The sequence below is a fragment of the Haemorhous mexicanus genome, chromosome 2 (assembly GCF_027477595.1).
Source record: "Haemorhous mexicanus isolate bHaeMex1 chromosome 2, bHaeMex1.pri, whole genome shotgun sequence".
Lineage (NCBI taxonomy): Eukaryota > Metazoa > Chordata > Aves > Passeriformes > Fringillidae > Haemorhous > Haemorhous mexicanus.
In genome coordinates, this window is record NC_082342.1 from 46,756,755 (window position 1) to 46,775,345 (window position 18,591).

The following is an 18,591-nucleotide window of genomic DNA, read 5'->3' on the forward strand; positions in this document are numbered from 1 at the left end:
GAACTTAATTAGTAATAAGAATGCTAGGTCTTTCTTTTCAGTGTTAGGCCTCTGATATAAAATATTTTAATATTCTTCTTTTCCTTCTTTTCAGCATGCTAAATGAGGCATTGAAAATTCAACTTTCTACTTCATAGCTCGTTCTTTTAAATATCCGGAGAAGACTATAATTATTTAAATTTTAATTTATAAGTATTTAAACTATTCAGAATTAAAAGAACTCAACCCTAATTAATCATATTTTGACTAGCATAATACTTTAAAAGGTCATTTTTGTTGTCTGCGCTTAAACAGATTTAGTGGTAAATTGGAATGAGGGAATGGTTTTCTGTAAGGATCAAGTTTAAGGAGAACAAGCAGCTGAGGAAAAAAGGCAAGAGGTAATGCCTTGCAGTCCCCAATAAGCCTTGTGTTAGTCAGCTGCACAGCAAGGTGGGCTCAGGCACAGGAGGCAGGGCATCTGTCACAAAACCTGCAGGTCATTCCCATGCAAACCCAGAAATGAAGGACCACAGTAAATAGTAGCACCACTGTGCCTTGACCCCACGTGAGCGGCTGCTCACAGGCTGGAAGTCACAGTGTGCTCATGCCTAAATTAGGGTAAAAATATGTTCTAACATTTTAAACTTTTGCCATACTCCTTCCTTAGTCATCCCTGCTGGAATGAGGTGGCAGAGCTCGCAGCAGCTAAGCAATTCACTTGGACTACTCATTTGTTCAGAGAAGAGGATTAGGGGTCTTTTAAGTGTAATTTTAAACAACTTGCTCTCCTGCATTGCCAAGCCATGGCTGGTCTGCAGCTGAGCTGTGACTGCAGACCTGGGGCTGGGTGCCACCATACCCGTGTGGGGAGTGGGTAGACCCCATGGTTGCAGCAAGGCAAGAAATGTCTAGCTCTAGTTAGGGACCAAAACAGGCTGTGTAGGGACACACCAGGGTCTCCATCAGTAGGCTGAAAGTCCAGAAGCCAGGCAAGGCTTTAGGCACAGCAAGACACACTCTCTGTGACAGGAGCCAGGAGAAGATGACTTCTAAGCTTTCCTTAGAGCAGTATATTTTTCTGAATATGTCACAGTGCTGATGATGCACAGAAACATGAGTGGTATTGCACTGGGTCTTACACTTTGGCCACAACAACCGCCTGCAGTGCTGCAGGCTGGGACAGAGTGGATGGATAGAGCCTGTGATTTTCTTCATTACGCCTCTAACCCAAACTTCTCCACGAAGGTTTGATCAAAGCTTGATGAAAATCAAGTCACACAAGAAACTTGTTATTAATGTATGTTTCTAGTGGCTCCACAGTGAAAAATATCCTGAAAATATTACCAGCTCAGAGGTATTTGCAGGTGCAGTAAGTTTGGGTAGACCCTGGTTATTCCCACGAACAAGGAAGGAGACTGTGTGTGCAGTGGGAGAAGGGATACAGCCGGGATTTAGGGGAAGCTGGAGGAATGTCAGCCCTCCAGACTGCCAGTCATGGAGGTAACTGTTATGGGACACAATTGGTCATTTCTCTCAGATCTTTGCTTCCCACTGGACAGCCCCACACCCACCTTTCTCACATTTACTAAGCTAACACATTAATATAAGTTTTCATTACTGGATTCCTCTGATATGCAAATAGCCTTGTTTTGTCCTTTCCTTTGGAAGACATTCAGTCCTCTCCTTAGGGCAATTGTGTTGAAACAATTCATCCCTATTGACCTCCAGCCATCTAGCCAGTCTCCTCCTGCCTTCCCTTGGAAAGAAGAGGCATTGCCACCCTCCTGTCTGTAAGATTCACATCTCCCAGGCACTATCCTCACTCCAGCATTGACACTGCTGGCTGATAACCCACCCTGCACGCAGGCACGCCCATCAGCAGTGGTTGCCCCTCTGTCAGACCAGTGAAAACCCAAGACTTCGTGTGAGAAATGATGTGAAAGACTGAACAGTCTGTCCTGGTGACATTTTTTCCTGTGCTGTTCTTGTCCTCATATGGTTAAATACCTCATGAAAATAAATCATATTGCTCCTGAAGCTGACAAATGATTAATAGTCATTTCCCCTGTGTTCATCACCATGGTATTTTGAGAGAAATAATGAAAATTCTCCATTAGCTTAAGTGTTGGGGTTTCTCTTATGGAATCTGAGGAGCCATTGGTCAACTGGTTTTCAGCAAAGAAAAGTTCTTTCCAAAGAAACTCACAAAAGAAAAACTGAAGGCAAATTAAAGGAGCCCATTAATCACTAATTGCAACTCGTGTCATTGTTTCTAAGTATCGTTTGGCATTCCTGATTATAGTCTTCTAACATTATCTATGACTTTGTGGAATCCTTAACTTTTGGAAAAGGAAGGAAGGAAAGGAGGAGAAGCTATCAGTAAGTTATTTACCAAAATTGTGCTTTTTGGTTTTACCAATATGAATTTTTTTTAAGAAATTCTTTATTATCTTTATCCTGCTAAGGGTGGTGAGGCACTGGAACAAGATGTCCATAAAACTTGTGAGTTCCCTGTCCCTGGGAGTGCTCAAGGCCAGGTTGGATGGGGCAATCTAGTCTAGTGTCCTCACCCATCACAGAAGAGTTAGAACTAGATGATCTTTAAGGCCCCTTCCAACCCAAATCATCCTATGATTCCATGAATTATGTTCAAAACTGATGTGCAGTGTGGGCATGGGGAGTTTCTTCACATTTCCCTCATTGTCTCCATGCCCTCTTTTCCTCCAGGAAAAGGAAAATGTTTTGGAAATATCCATATTCTGTACATGGCATTTTTTGTTTCTAGGAGTGTGGAAGTAACTGAACACTTGTTGAGATTCAACGCTAAGGAAGAAAAAAAAAAAAACCAACTAAAATTTTTATAATCCCTTTTCTTTCCCAAACACCCTCAGATTTCAGGGCCTTTGGTATCTAAAATACACAGGAAGTTTGGGATATAATCATCTGAATACCACATAACTGATCTAACTCTTTTTTTGTTGCCTGAGATTAGCACCAGACTTCTTCCTTTATGAACTATGAGAAACAGCTGTGCTGAGAATCAGCTTTCTGAAGACAGATATTATGGAATGTTCAACCACAGATGTTACAGGATGTTCTCTCTTGTGTATAGACATATCCCTCGAAAACAGGGTGAATACAAATTATCATTCCCTTTCCCGCATCTTAGTGCCTGCCCAGTGTATGAAGTTTAGTGAGTTTTATATTCTGATTTGTTCTCTGGCCCCAGAGTATTTAAATTCTGACATAGATTGGAACAGTTTCAACAAGACAGATGAGAAAAATCCTCCCCCAATCCTGACATGTCTTAAAGATGGGGTTGACCTTCACTGCAACTGCATTCTGGCTCAAACAGAAAGGAGACTTGATCTCAGACTTCCTCACTCAAAGCTATGGCTATCCTTGTCATGTTAGAGCACTCCATCTTTAAAAGATTTATGATTGATTTGAATTTCTAAATTTTATTTCCATGACTCTGAAGTATCATGGGATTTAACCTAGGACTGAAAGAATGCCTGGTCTTTGCACCATGTAGCTCTCAGTTTATATTGCATTATCACACATTTACCCAGCTACTGGCTTAATTATAAGTACCCAATCACTGGGTAAATTGTACAAACACAACTTAGCTCAAAAAAGGGTTAGTTTATGACTCCTCTCTATGTTAATGATCTGACTATTCGGCAACAAAGCCATCCTCATTTTCATGCTCCAAGGTTTTGTTCCAATCAGGCTGCAGTGCTTTCTGACAGAGAAGTAAACATCTGCAGGGGAGCAATGGAAAATAATTTCCACAACTGAGCTTCTGGTTTGCTACTTAGAGAACCTATCTCATGGTAAGATAGCATCTCAGAAAGAAGCATGAAAAAAAAGGTGTAGGGCTAGAAGAAGTATCAGAAAGTACATTTAAACCTGTAATATCTTCCAGTGACTGAATGGCTGCTCATATTATTCAGGCTGGCAAGCAACATTTCCATTTTCCAGTATCTATATCCCATTCATCATTTTCACTCAGCACTTTGCCATAAATCTAAAGAGCATCAAAAGCTAAAGGGCAAACATGAGAAAAGATATACAACTTCAGTCTGCTTTATAGCAATAAAAGGGTGTTTTAAATTCAGTTTTTCCTCCTGTATTTTGATTTTACACCTTATCATACATTAAGTCAAGTAGTTCAACCACAAGGAATTCATCTTGGCCTTTATTATTACAAAGATCAGGCATAAAAGGTGCACAAATTGTTAACCCAGTAGAAATGCAGCTTGTAGCTACTCACAGAGGGGCTGAAAAAGTTCTCTCTCAGTTATTTGTTCTTTCTTTCCTATTTCATAAATTTTCAGCCCAGTTTGTACAAATATGTACTTCAGAAAGTGGGATGCTAATTAGGGGAGCTCTTCCTTCTCTCTGCTACCTACCGAATACAACACATGTTCCCAGTAATTTGAACGTATCATCCCTTACCAGCACAGCATGAGTCAAGGAATGTGATTTCTCTTTCCTTAGGGACCAGTAAGATTCCCCAAACGGAACAGAATGACAGTCAGACTGATAACACCTACTCTGTTCCCCCTGTTTTAAATAATTTCCCACTCAAGTACTACTCTCAGTGGGGAATCATACACCGATTAATTCACTGCTAGAGCTTCCACAATCATTTTTAAAATTTTCTCCAACTCTAAAGCTTGGTGTAGCAGGAACGCTCATACTCTTGTATACTATGACTTAAAATATTGTTGTTTTCAATTATTCCTCTTTAGAAGCAGTCAATTTTTTTTCCCCAGGGCTTTCCCATCATGCACACCAGAGGCAGACAAATGTCCTTGGCACAGGTACCAGGACTCCAACACGAGAGGACTTAACTCCAGGATGTGGTGTGCACCAGGGGAGAGCAAATAAAGATAAGCCAGAGCTTACCTCTTTTCCAGCACCTGCCCTGACCTGGAACAAGAAGCAGTTACTGTTGTCTCACCATACTTATAGCATGTTTGATGCTGTGCAATTACCTGTGTGTAAGTTTTCACTGAAAACAGTCATTGTGAGAACAGTCTGAAACGGAAATCATTCTCTAACATGCTTCACCCTATCTCTTTCCTGCTTGATACAAAAATAACTGGTCACACAAGGGATAAATATGAATTTCCTGTTGATGATGCCACTGGGTTTCTCAAACTCAGTTGATTAATCTCTATATTTCTCACAGTGACCTGCAATTTTGCAAGCATAAATTAACACAAGAGGAATCCAGAGAAGTATGGAGTCCAAATTTCCCCATATTGTCCAGTTTATTTGTCTTAATTTTATATATATATATATATATATATATATATATATGTATGTCTGTATGTATATGTATATGTATATGTATATGTATATGTATATGTATATGTATATGTAGATTAACCTTAAAAAAAGGAAGCCATTCCAGAAAGTTTCTAGGTTTCTTCATCCTAATATATTATAACCTTTATAACAGGTTTCATTGTCTTTTTTGGCAATGACATGTCTTACTCCTTCAAGGTATAGGCTGGTGCCTGAAGCTTTTGTCATGAATATGCTTTAGACTGTAGCTGTAGAATGCAGCTCTCCAGGTGCACATATCATCTCTTTACACCTATTGCTACACATAATCCAATCCTACACACAGGATTCCATTCATAAAAAGTGCATTTTCGTTTTTGGAAACAGGTGTATTAATCAAATTTCTATTTTTAAAAATAAAAATATCCTTCATTATGAAAAGTAGATTCCACATTTTCAGGCCTAATAAGTTACATGTTTTCCTATGTCATTCAATGTCCACAAATCTCTCTCAGGGGTTATCTTTTTCTTAATGTTCCAGATCTTTCTTCCTTCCACTTGAAATTGAGCTCAATTTTATTCTGCTTTCCAGGGTAGGAATATCCTCATCACCAGCTAGGTTAAGGGAGGTGCTTAAAAAGACCCTGTTGCACTGTGTAATTGCCCACTTGAAATCTTCGTTAATTTAACACTTAAAGTTTGTGAAACTTCTGTTTCACAATTTCTTCATGATGTTAAATGAAATTGAGAGAAAGGAGTGAGAGGCAATCCAATTCATCATCAAGTGGAAGTGTTGATTCTGTAGGTGGCACTCTGAACCAATGCTTCCACACAGCGTTGGCTACAGTGCCACACAAGGAGCCACCCTCACAAGAGATGCACAGTCGAGGTCCTGACAACTTTGTGGGTGTCAGCAGCCTCAGAGCACTTGCTGCAAGAAGAAAGTTGTTTACACTAGTGTGTTGTCCAAAGAGCATCAGCCAATATCCACTGGCAGACATCCAAGGGAATCCAAGCCTCTTGTTCATCTTCTATTGGGTGACCATGACCCTGTCACATTTTTCTCAGAGCTACATCTGACAGGAACAAAACATAGCTCACACCACTTCCGTTCACTTTTTACATTGTGCAGATACTAGCAAAGGAGAATTCATAAATATACAGATATAGAAATAACATTAGGTAGTACAGAAAATAAATTTACGTGGCACCTTCTGGTCTTTTTGCTATATCTGGAGTAGAGACTTAGAGTACACTCTATTTCCTTGGAGATCATCAAGAACTGAGCTTCTGCAGAATACAAGGTTTCCAATTACTTTGAGAGTGCTGCTTTTATAACCTCTGTGTCAAGAAGAAGAGATCTGTAGGAAACATCAGAGGCTACTGAGGCATCTGTCTGAAATAGTTCTAGCAGTTGACTTGGGAAAAAAACACAAGAAAACCTGTGCAGTATGAAAAAGCTGAGATTGCTGGGGAACATCACCCATTCTTATGCTGCTTACTTTTCTGTGTGTTTTTTCTAAATTGATTATTAATTTATTTATTATTAGCAGCTTGTTAATGGATGGCACTGAAGCATGAGAGAATTATGCCTGTGTAGTAAAAGGAGCTTGTATTTTGTAGGGATTTTGAAGCAAAGTCATATATGTCTAGCAAATTAACCTGGCAAATACAAAACAAGCAGGTATTTGGTGACCAAGCTTGCCCATGGGAAGGTACAAGGGCATCATTTGGCCAGATCTTGCCTTTTGCAGAATGAAAGTTAGCAGTCATGTGCAAATCAGGGATGCTACAGCAGTCAGTCCTGTTACAGGTAAATGAAGAAAAGCGAATGTTGCACCAAACACAGCCTCAGCTGCTTTTGATGTGTGTTTACTAAAGGAGGATTGAAGGCAGATGGAGGAAAAGTTAGAAATATAGTCACACTTATTTCACTGAAAACTGTCACAAAGACTAAGAATTGAAAATTGCTGTCATTCCCCCTTAGAAAGACAAAGCTTTAAAGAAAGGGACACTTCATCCAGTCTCAAAGGACTGGTTTAAGCTAGCTGCTTAAAACACTCTGGGCTTTATACACAGAGCACTTAAGTTACGAGGAGTTTTTGAATTCTTGGCATTTTGCATGGTAGTATTTTCAGGGGATGCTTTGTGTTCTCAGTGAGGTGCCTCACACAGAGGAAAGTCCCCAGAAGATGTTAAGAGTATTCTTGCAGCTGGCTATGACCAGTAGAGAAAAGCTAATGAACTTTGGAGACTGACCATTAAAGAGACCCTACATTTTGGGGGGTGGGGGTAGGGGGTGTGGAAGTCTTGGTTATATAATAACCATATAATTTATATAATTTGCTAAGAATTGGATTTTCACTAACTTGTCACTAATTGACTGTTCTGGTAGGGAACAAGTCCCTTGATGAGGGATATTCAACAAATGGTAGCTGAGCAGGAGAGAAGAGCTGAGGGATCCACTTTTGCAGAAATGAGGTTATTTCCTTTGTGGAAACAGCAAAGGAGGGAGGAGATGGGCTGCAGGACACATGCTGAGGAAGAAGCCATCTGCAGAAATGCACTGTATTCCCCAGAGGACTCATAAAGAGGAGGGAAATGAGGCATTGAATTGTGTACACACATTCTATAGCTGAGCCACAGTCTGTATGACCCTGAGCTAAAAGCAAGACCAGTTTTTTGAAAGATTCTACAAAGCTTGGGCACAGTTTGCTTTTATGCATCTGACCCCAGAGACTAAACTGTAAATTCCATCTGCTTGTGATAGAATTTATTGGAAAAAAAATGGTATTTAAACATTTGGCAATCTGAAGACACAGCTTCGGTGCAGGTGGTCTGGGGCTGCTGGGCTGCAAACCTTCGTCTCATGAGAAGGAGAGAGGCAAAGACCCCGTTCTGGGCAGAGAAGCCAAAAGGAGCAAACAAACCACAATCCATTCAAATGAGGAAATACTAAGGGAATATGGATCCAGCCTGCTGTAACCCAAACGCAGCAGCTGAGGAAGATTTCCCCAAGAAAAAATGGCTTTTCATCACCAAAAAATTAAATGTTCCTAAAGAATCTGGCCCTTATCTTAGAAGTTTTGTGAAGCAATCCATAGAATCCATAACTTCTGAGTCACTTTTAGCCAGCTGATCATCTGTGATATGTGCCAATGGATTTTTGGACTGTGTGATGGACCATGTAGGTCATGTGAAGCCAAACATGCTCTGCATGACACAAGGGGAAGGAGAACAGTGAGTAGTGACTTATGCGTACAAAACAAGCAAATATTCTTCAAGAATAGATTTTCTTACTTTCATATAATGTACAAAGGACATACACAGATATGTTCTTTTAAAGCATGCTACAGCAATTTATTTTGTTTCATGGAAGATTATAAAACCTAACAGCTGGGACCTACATTTCTTGCTCTGCAAAATTATAATAAAACCACACACAATTACTAATCTGTTCAATGCAACTTTAGATTAAATAAAAGTACAAGAACTTCCACTCTAGGCCAGATCAAAGGTCCTTCTGGTCCCACTAACTTGACAGAAATAGCAATATGTGTTCAATAGCCTTTATATACTCTTCTGACTTCTAGGAGGAGCTGAAGAATTTCTCTTCTGGATGACAGGTGATAACAGAAGTTTTGTCTTTGGTTTCAATGAGAATTTTTAACTAAATGCTTTCATTTTGGAGAAAAAAAAAACAATACTGAAGGCAAATATCTCTTTACTTGGAATTATTTTGACTTTTTTTTAGTTCTGCCCCGGGTGCACTAAGGAAGTTATCAGGAGTGAAGAGCCAGATGGACCATGGTGAGATGGATATTCCAGAATTACAAGATGTGAAATAAAACATGGAATCTTCTGTTATGATTTTCTGTTAGAAGGGTTCTTATGAATGTTCTGTGTCAGTGACTGTTTTCTTCTCATGCGTCATATTCTGCAGATCATTAAATGTCCAGTTGTACTGCTTGGAAAGTAAAGGCAATGTTCAAGAATATCTAAACTTTCCCTTCCAAAGAGGAAAATAGCACAAAACTTGCAGAAACTAAGTAGATTTTGCTTCAAGTCAGTCAAATCCTTATAAGCAATCCCATTTACAAGAGACACATTTTCACCCAGGTTTGGTAACCAGCTCCAGTGCCCATTCACAGTTGTAGGTAAATATTGCAGGCTGCTTTGAACTCATTAATTCAATGCAGACTCATTTTAGCTTTTCATCGAGAAGACCTTGGCTGAGTAAAAGATGTGTACAACACTAGAAAATGCTTCTAAAGGAGAGACAGGGAACCAGTGTTTTGTGTCTTGATATTAACTGCCTAGGTTAAAATAAAAAAATATCATAGAACTGTAAGGGGAAGGCAATCAAAAGTTGCCCAGCACTCAAAGACCTTCCTATTGAACTTCTCTTAATACAAAACATTTGCACCCACAGCTGATACCTGCTGTATTTATATCCTGTGATCTAGGAATCAAGTTCACATTATCTTTGTTTCCTTTCTTCATTAAATACCGGTCCTAAACTTCAGAGCTCTGTTACATTACACAATCAAATTATAAAACAAAGCTATTTTAAGCAAAAGGCACACAACACAAATGGTTCATCTTTCAGGGTTTGCTGTGAGCTGACTTAGCTTTCTATCCAAATGGATAGAATGTGTTTATGAGACATGCCAGAGTGCACAGTATTATACTTTAACACATGAATGCTTGAATTCTGTGTGCTATTGGCCATTATTTATTTGATCATGTGTCCTTCCATTTTCCTGATTGGAGCAGTTGCCTGTTTCTCAATGAAAAGATCAAAGAAGACATTTCAAACCCAAGATCAAATAACTATACCCCAAATTTTGTACATTTACAGCATTGAACTACCTTCTCCCCAGAGTGATGCTGATGCTCACAAGAGAAGAATTTAGTGTTGGGTTTGCAATTATATTTACCATTAATTAGGGATTTATTGTCACTAACAGTTTTATTAAGTGAGAAAATGCTTACTGTTTGGGGGAATTTAATTCAATATTGTCCATGAAATGTTCTCCATTTAAAAAGAAAATGTTCTTTAAGAAAGCTTGTTTGGCACTCACTGTGGGCATATCGGGTCCTTCAATACCACATTCTTTTGGGGGATGATAAACATGGGATCTTGATTCCAGCTGTATGAAGGGGCTTAAATAGCACCTCTGGATCAATCCTGGACTCCTGAGATTCAAATGTTAAGGTCATGTCTGGAACAAATTTAAGTTTATCGCCTTTCTACCATTCTCTCAAAGGGAGCCTGAGATGCATCTTCTGAAACACACTTCTGCTCCCAAGTTGTTGCCTTTCTGCTGGGTACACAACACTGCCTCATTCCTTGTTTTTATGCTGAAGGTGATAGAAAAGGCTGGTGAACAGAGCAATCACCCAGGGAGGGGGAGACACAAATTTCAGTCCTCTTCGAGCTGGATGAATTGGGATTAATCACCCTCTTGTGAAGGGAATGCCAAAGCCCCTGGGACAGCACCAGGGCTCCCACAAAATCATTTCTCACTCCTCTTGATGGCTCTGACCTCCAGTTGTGAGGGTACATTTGAGGAATCAGGAAGCAAATGAAAAGAGGAGCCTTTGTAGCCCACTAATGAAAGTAGAGAACACAGAGAGAAACCCAGATTTCAAGGTCTGATTCTTCAGAGGTTTATCTGGCTTTACCTTAAACTACAGCAACTGAAATTCAAAATGAAGTGTTGGGAACAGTCAAACATCAAGCTCTGTATCTAGAGCAAGAGGTGTTTTGAAACACCAGGGACAAGGGGTCAAAATGGACAAGCTTGAGAGCTGTGAGGTCTCTCTCGGGATGGCAGGAGCAGCTCAAAGAAGCTGCAGGCAGTGGCTGGCAGCTCAGATCATTCCTGTTTACAGAAATTGTTACTGGAATAATTTGCTCAACTCAAGGATCTGACCAAAAAAAAAAAAAAAGGAGATTTTAAAAAATATTAAATTAAAATTGTTTGAGGACTATGGAAAAGACCTCATAAGTCTTAAGGCACTCATTGTGATTGTTATACCAGAGAGGAGGCTGGAGGGTGACCTGACTGCAGAGATGATCAGTACCACATTCCTTCTTCGTCTTGCCGAGAAAAAAAAATAGTTGCAGCAGCTAGAAACTGAAGTCAGATGTATTTAAATTAGAAAAAAGGCATGCAATTATGAGAACAAAGATGGTTAACCAACAGAACACATGACCATGGGAAATGCTGTGTTCTCTCCCCCTTTGTAGTGTCACATGAAGGCTGGATGGCTTTTTTGAACATCATGTGTGGCAAAAGACAAGTCCTACTGTGATCAAACACAAATTGCAAAGCAGACTGATGAGTCCTGTGGTTTGCAGGAGGTTGGATGATGTATCAGTAGCACCTATTGAACAGCAACTCCTGCTAAGCATATATGTTGTTAAATGTATGAAAGGAGATTTTTCTCCAGTTTCCTCCTGAGCTAAGAGCACACAGCCCTGTGCCCTGCTGCTGTGGTCAGGCTTTCTCCACAGGAAAATTGGGGTGTGCTCACCCACCCCTGCCCCTGACAGGGAGGTGGGGTGCAGCCCAAGCAAATGCCAGCACCCAGCAGTGTGCAAGTTAAACTACAAATGTCCATGACACAGTGAATTTGCAGCTCATCTCAGGAGCTCCAGCCCTGTTTATTTTTGTGTTTAATTACACCTCTTTGAAACAAGAAAAGGGAAAGCAAGCAGGTTTCCACAGAGGGAATGAGGGGTCCTGTGGAATATTAATTTCTACATTTTTCTCAGTCAGTTTTCATGTGGAAATGTCCTTTCTATGGGAAATGTTACAGTAAGTCTGTCTGGATACCTGTTGGCTAGTCAGAGTAGATGGGCTGACAGCAGGTGCTAGCAGGGGGAAGTGGTGCCCAAAACAGGTAACATGGCATGGTGGCTGCACTCCTCCCCAATCCCAGTCCTCTTTCTTTATAAAGGCTGTGCTGTCACAGACAGAATGATGCCCACAGCTCTTGGGGGTGAGGAGAAGAAAGAGCTGTGCAAGCTCAAGGTTTTATCGCAGTGACTCTGGCAGCATACACCCCATCTGCCCCTAGTCAGAAGGACATGGACAATCCATCCTTGTAGGCACCTCTGGGACAATTGTCATGCAGCTAGGCCCTGGAACAAGTGTTTCAAAACTACTGCACATCCTCACAGTGACATCAAAACTGGTGACAGAAAAAAAGAAACAGAAAAGGAAAATCCCACCTGGGTGTCTTCACAGCAAGAGCAGCAGAAAGGAGATGCTTAGCAGTGGCTGTCATGTACAATAAAAGTTCTCCTTTGAGTATTCATAGCACTCTCTTTGGTCCCTATGAACTAAAAGCAATTAGTACATGCAGCAGCTGTTAAAATATAGTAGAAGTAATCCATATGGGATATGCTGGCTTCTACCAGCAGTTCTGCTGCTTCTTAGCAAGCAGGAAGAAATAACTCATCATTATAATATTTACACCCCATTTTACAGTCTGTCTTAATGCAGGCTCCCAGAACCATAAAAAATCCTCAGGCTCTCAAGACAAAACTTCATATCATTGCTCTAATTTGCCTTGTTGAGAAATATAATGATGTGTCAACACACTAAAAAAAACGTAATACCTGCATTGCATAAAAGAGAGCTACTTAGTGTCACTATCCACAGGGTTTTATGAGTAGTTTGAAGAGACAACTTTGCATCCATGTTGGCAGCTGGTAGTCAAAGTTATGTGCATGCTTAGTCTCAGGGGCACATTTTCATCCCACGCTGTACTGGATTAGTGCAGGTAATACAGACAGAGAGTATGATGGAAATAATCTACAGCACATACAGTCAGTTTGCAGAGAAAGGAAATATTTCTTCCTCCTTGCTCAGGAAAGAAACTAGCACAACAAGCTGATATCAGCTTCATCCTGTGCAGGTTGTGACTTGCCTGGGGACTGTGCTGTGGTGGCTGCAGTGTCACCTCCTACCAGAAGCACCCAGGGAGGATGGGAAGCTGTCAGCCAGCTGGGAGTCTCTAGGGGAGCACACCCCACTGCCCCTCAGCACACACTTCATCTTGGGCAGGGAAGGGGTATGGGCCACTTCTCACATGCTGCAGGTAAAAACAGCTGGAAGTAGGTCCCAGGCAAATGAGAACAACCTATGATAAGGCTCAAGTAGCAGGTACAGTACAGGCTGCCCATAGTCTCAGCTGGGTCAGGCTGAAGACATTGAGAGCAGTATGGAATGAAAAGCACCTTCTCAATGGGAAAAGAAGAATAGCAACCACAATGTCTAAATCTTTATAGATCCTTGAACTTTCAGGTTATGCCCCAAGTGGGGCATGCAAAGAGAGTTTGATATGTTTATAGCCATCAATTTGGAGTGAAACCAAGTGATCTGACATGTAGAAATCTCTTGCTGGATCTGAAACTACCAGCTTGAGTCCCACAGGAGAAGGGAGCCATTCTAGTGAAGTCTTGCACAGTCTCACAGATTTCTGTGCTCTGCATTACATGTGCCTCTCAACAACTGAAAACATGGTCACTGACATCAAGATGGGACGTCCCACTGACCTCACACGTGGCCTGTGAGTGCAGCCATCCCTGGCATGGACATTTTCTCACTGGAACTGGGCAGCCAGGAGGGTCAACCCCATCCTGGGGGGCATCAGGCACAGCATGGCCAGCTGGGCAAGGGAGGGGATTGTCCTGCTCTGCTCTGCTCTGGGGCAGCCTCACCTCCAATGCTGGGGGCAGTTCTGCATGCCACCATATAAAAAAGACATTAAACTATGAGAGAGTGTCCAAAGGAAGGCAACAAGGATGGGGAAGGGCCTTGAGAGGAAGCCTTATGAGGAGCTACTGAGGTTACTTTGTTCAGCTTGGAGAAGAGGAGACTGAGGAGAGACCTCCTGGCAGGCTGCAGCTTCCTCATGAGAGGAAGAGGAGGGGCAGGCACTGATTTCTTCACTCTCAAGGCCAGTGACATGAGGGAATGTCCTAAGGCTGTCTCAGGGAAGGTGTAGATTAGACATCAGGAAAAGGTTCCCCACCCAGAAAGGGGATGAGCACTGGAACAGGCTCCCCAGGGAAATGGTCACCAGCCTGACAGAGTTCAAGGAACATTTGGACAGCCCTCTCAGGCACCAAATGTGAGATGAGTGGTCCTGTGCAGGGCCAGAAGCTGGACTCGTGGGATACTGATGGGTCCTGTCCAGCCCAGCATGTTCTATGATTCTGTGATCTGTGAAATCAGAGAGAGATGTTTCACACTTCCCACTCCCCGTGGTCCGGCAGTTCAGGGGGGCTGACAGCCACCAAGCCCTCTCACAACAGGCTTTCTTCCAGAATGTCACCAGATGAGTCACAGCTGTAATTCTGCCTGCTCTGCCACTTCTGACTTGCAGGGGTAAGAGCACAGCTGACCCGCAGGTCTATAGACTTGCTCCTGGTCAACACTTTCCAACTGATCTTCTGAGAAGGAGATCTAATTTGGGGGGTATATTAATCATGCTGCAGCAGGATAGAAAGGAGCTTTTTCTCCTCTGGCAAAGACAGACCTCCTCACCAACTCAGATAGTTCCCAGATACAGTTAGCTAAAATTTTCTTTTTCCAACTTGTGCTGAAATTATTATGGCCGATAGATTACAGGTGTCATTTAATTTATTCTGGATTTTAGCAGTGAGGTTTTTCTTTGGAGTGTTCAACCAACTATGCTGGAAAAATTAACATGACTGAGGTAAGTCCATGCTCAGCAGCCCTTCAGTTCTTAATAGGTGAAAGCAAAGCTCTCCCAGAATAATTTCATTTCCTTAAAATGTCATTTTTCAATACTATTCTCCTGCCTTTCTATCCTGTTCAATCTAATTGGTCACCTGCCCTTGATGAGTGGTCTGTCCTCAGCTCAGGTGATGAGGCTCAATGCCTTTACTGCACCCCTCACACCAAAGTGGACTCAAAAGTCAAACAGGCAACCCCTCTCCTGACTGTGCTTTGTGACACCTCATTTACTGATTTATATCTCACAAAAAGTCAACCAAGCCAGGTACTTGCATAAGCTCATGGAGGTTTGACTACAGTCAAAACTGTACTCCAATGAGTGATCCAGGCTGTGCAGGCTGTGCAAATTTCCTACAAAATGCTCTTGCCCTGCCTTGCAGGAACTGTACCTATTTCTGTGGCTAGACTTTTTTTTTTTTTCCCCAGTCTAATGACTGAGACTGCTTTTTGCCCTGGCCATAAACACCCTGTAAATAGGAAATAGAAGCATTTGCCCTCTTGAGATTGGAAAGAGAGGTCATATCAACTTGACAGGTTCTAACAAATGGCCTCAGAAAAGATGCTAGCTGGAAATTAGTTTCCATTTCTACTGACCAGGGTGAATTTCCAAGGGCTAAGCTTTTCATAGCAGCCTCCATACACTTGCCCATATTTTGAGCCATTCACTTCCCTCTGAGTATTGATTTTTTCACCCTGAAATATTTCTATTCTGTACAAACATGTTATCCAGCAACTGTTCCATAAAAAGAGGCTTTATTCTTACTTTTAAACTTTGAATTTCATAATAAGTTACAGAAATATTTAAATCCAAAGGAAGAACTTGGTATAATTGCAAATGTCTCCCTTGACATTTTTCCCTATTTTCAGATTTTTTTTTTCCTCCTTGCTCTTTCTAAGACAAGAGTTTCACCTCTGTGCCTCAGGAAGTTTGTGGGCTGTGCTAGTACAATAAAGAAATTTTTTCCTCCTCAAACTGTAGCAGGCAGGAAAGAAAACACTTCAAGAGCTACAGATCCCCCAAGGAGGTTTAAGTACCGCAGCGGGTAATTTTGCCTGAAGAAATGTATTGAGAAGCAAAGGCAATGCCTAAATACCATTTTATTTGTTCCTTGCTCATTTGAATAACATCAGCATAAACATCCCTCTTACGTGAGCCTTTTCTCCCTTCTGAGAGATTGAGGGGGGTCTGGGAGAGGCAGGAGGGAGCACAGTGTTGCTTTACACTGTGCAGCATTCAGGCACACCACGGGACCCTTCCCTCTCAGCACAGTATGTAGCAAGAAATAGCACTATGATTACTGTAGGGGAGTGAACAAGAGCAAGCTGCCTCAGCCAGATCTTGAAAATGTGCATCCCCCCCAGTGGGCTTGTGGGAATCTCACAGCACAAACAGCTCGAATAGCACTTGTCAGTCCTGGTGAGAGTGAGCCACGTGGAGTCTTTTCCTGAAGAGATTGCTGGGACTGAGCATGCAGCAGGAGAGCATTTTCCAGGCACAGAGCTGGGCTGCCACAGCATGCCTGATGCTTATGTCCACCCAAGGCTTTACAGGTTGCTATAAGAAGAGAATGGATTTGGAATCATTTCCCCGTCTCTGAACCCAGCATGTTCAGCTATGTCCCTGAAGTTTCACACCCATCTTTTCCACCAAATCCCATGGCACAAAGAATCTCTTTGTTCCTAGAAAGGTTGTTATCATGTAGGGGGTAAAACCTAATATGTCTGCACTCATTCTTCACTGCTGCTAGCAGCAGCAATCATCTCCCACTGTTGCCTTTTCAATTCTTCTCATCCTAGGTGCAAAAGGAATCCAAGCCATTTTTGCAAGACAGCAAAAATGTCCCTAAAGGGTTTAAGTGCTTCCATTACTCATCCAACTGATCTAGAAAGATATTTTTTATATTTATTAAAGAGAAGAAGCCACTTAGTGTCATTCAGCTGCAAGGATTCTCTCTGCTACTTGTTCAAATTACATGTTCAAACAAGAACTTTCTCCCATATAGCCACATTCTTATGATTTCACCTTGAAAATAAGTCATAATTCTTTGTTACAGTGGCTGGTCTTCTACCTTACATTCTGCTCAATAAGAAAAAGCAACCTTCAGTACATCTCAGAGGAGTAAAAGGTGACTGCACTGCTCAAGGAGGAAAAGGCATGGCACAGACTCCTGCTCAGAGTGGTCACTTTACTGCAGCGTGCATTTGACTCTGGAAATTAAGGGCACGTTCTGGGCAAAATTTGAGGGATGAAAAATTTACCAAAGAATATTTTCAGAAAAGAGGCTGCTTTTGTTTTGTGTAAATCATCATCATCATCATCCCTCAGCATAATAATTATTAAGATCAATAATGTCACAGAAGCCAGCAATGGGTAATGTTCATACTGCAGTCTGTCAAATGCTCTTAAGGTACATCCACACCAGTGCTGCAGACCAGATGGAGAATGCACACTGCAGCCACACACTTTTTCTGCACATCATAAAGTGTCTCAGGGGATACAAACTGGATCCTTTCAAATAAAGCTTAGCTAGAGGGCCGTGCCTGTCCCTCCCCACCACCCTAGCACCTAAAGGACCAACACTGAAAGGAACACTGGTGACCATAAATGTCCTTAGCCTGCTGAGAGGAGCAAGGAATTGGGACCACAATTGTGTTTCTGCCCCACAGTTACTGGGATCAAAGTGTACTCCAGCAAACATAGGGAGAGATAGAACTGTCCTTTGTCCTTGACATGGCCACAATGGGGAAAGTGCTCTAAAGCTACTAACCTGTCCAAACTGCTGTGTCTGTATTTGGAAAGACAAATCCCACCTTCTTCCTCTGTCCTTGGATTGCAGGAACAGACTGGCTCTCATATAGACTCCTAGAACCAGACCAGGTCATTTCTATCTTTTATGGCCCGGCACGTGCAAAGAGCAGGGGACAACTGGACTTTAAGAGTCAGACATACCTAGGAATAACACGTTTCTCTGGAAAAGGCACAGGGTCTGATGGACAAGGACAACCTCAGCCATGAAACCAGTGCAGCTGGAGCTGCTCAAGGCCTCTGAGAGCCTGGGGCTCCCTGCATCACAGGATGGATACTGCCTGTGACTCAGGTGTTGTCCAGCATGGGGTAGGAGGTACCCTGACTGCAGGCCAGCAGTAACCATGTGAGCAGGAGGCTTCTGGCAGGAACAGGCTTTCAGACAATCCAGAGAAGTTCTGTTGAGTGGAAAGGGCAGATTGATTCAGCAGGATTGAAAAGCTTGTGCATCCTGGTGAATGTAAGTTAGCACTGAAGCTGTGAGCTGGGCTCTGTCTGCCTCAAGTCATTAAATGAAATAGGCTTGATTTTAAAAAACAGCAGTGTGGTGCAGCAGAAACCTTGGGCTGCTGGGCAGGAGGGCTCTTTGTGTTACTTTGAGCCTCTCAGTCAGACAGAGGTGCACCCTGGGAAAGTCCCTTATTGTTCTGTATTGCTTAGGATGGCATGTTTAAATAGCAGAAAATGAAGTGGGTTTCATTCAAAGAAAGCTGTGAGCATCTGCCA